A 1608-nucleotide genomic window follows, 5' to 3' on the forward strand; every position below is an offset into this window, starting at 1 on the left:
TTCTAGACAGAAAGCTAGAGTACCCATGGCAAATATGATATTTGTGTTTGTATACATGATATTTTATCCATATCCCCAAGAAAAAGACTTTGCTTTTCTCCCAATCCTGTTTGACTGTGATTTTCTGGGTCCATTGCATGCAAATGCCACAAAACTTCGTCCAGATATAACTGGATGAAACCAGAAATATGCATTTGTTTTGGGGCTATCTCAATCACAGATCTTGCTACAGCCTCTGTATTTTTTTGTTTTTTCTGGATGTTCTCTATGGACTTTATGGTTTGAATGAATTTTAGCAGGGAACATTTTGTTTTGTGCTGGCAAATGCTAATTGGTTCCACAAAGAGACAAAACTTCTACACACTTGTTTTCCAGGGAGAAAGCTAGAGCAACTGCGGGGAACAAACATGATATTTATGTTTGTAAACATGACATTTTATCCACTTGCCCAAGACAAAGACTGTGCTTCTCTGCAAAACCAGTTTGACTGTGAATTTCAGGGTCCATTGCATACCAATTCCACACTTTGTATATGACTGGATCATACGAGAAATATCCGGTTGTGTTGTGGCTAACTTAATCCCAGATCTTGCTATAGCCCCTGTGTTTGTGTTTTCTGGATATCATCAATGGTATTTATCATTTGGAATGAATTTTAGCAGGGAACATTTTATTTTGTGCTGGCAAATGCTAATTGTTTGCACATGGAAAAAAAACCTCTTCCCATTCATGTTTTTTATGGAAAAACCTAGAGCAAATGCTGCAAACATGATATTTATTTTTATAGACAGGACATTGAATCCACTTGCCCAGGAAAAAGACTGTGCTTTTCTCCAAAACCAGATTGACTTTGAGTTTCTAGTTCCCCTGCATACAAATTCCACACTTTGTCCGGATATGACTGGATCATACTAGAAATATCCGGTTGTGTTGTGGCTAACTCAAATCCAGATCTTGCTACAGCCTCTGTGTTTGTTTGTGTTTTCTGGATATTCTGTATGGACTTTATGGATTTCAATGAATTTTAGCATGTAACATTTTGTTTCGTGCTGGCAAAAACTAATTGGTTCCATATATAGACAAAACCTCTACACATTTGTGTTTTCAAGGGAAAAAGCTAGAGTAACCACGGAAAACATGATATTTGTGTTTCTATAGAGGATATTTTATCTACTTGCCGAAGAAAAAGACTAAGCTTTTCTCCAAAACCTGTTTCACTCTGATTTTCTGGGTCCATTGCCTACAAATTCCTCAACAATTTGTTCGGATATGACTGGATCAAACCAGAAATATCTGGTTGTGTTGTGGCTAACTCAAATCTATATCTTGCTACAGTCTCTGTGTGTATTTTCTTTATATTATCAGTGAACTTTATGGTTTTGAATGAATTTTAGTAGGGAGCATTTTGTTTTGTACTGGCAAACGCTTATTGGTTCCACATGGAGACACAAACTCTTTGCATTTGTGCTTTCTAGGAAGAAAGCTATGTGAAAACATGGCAAACATGTTATTTGTGTTTCTATACATGATATTTTAACAATTTGCCCAAGAAAAAACTAAGCTTTTCCCCAAAACCCATTTGACTCTGAGTTTCTGGGACCATTGCAT

This window comes from Lepus europaeus, unplaced genomic scaffold, assembly GCF_033115175.1.
Source record: "Lepus europaeus isolate LE1 unplaced genomic scaffold, mLepTim1.pri SCAFFOLD_30, whole genome shotgun sequence".
Taxonomy (NCBI): Eukaryota; Metazoa; Chordata; class Mammalia; order Lagomorpha; family Leporidae; genus Lepus; species Lepus europaeus.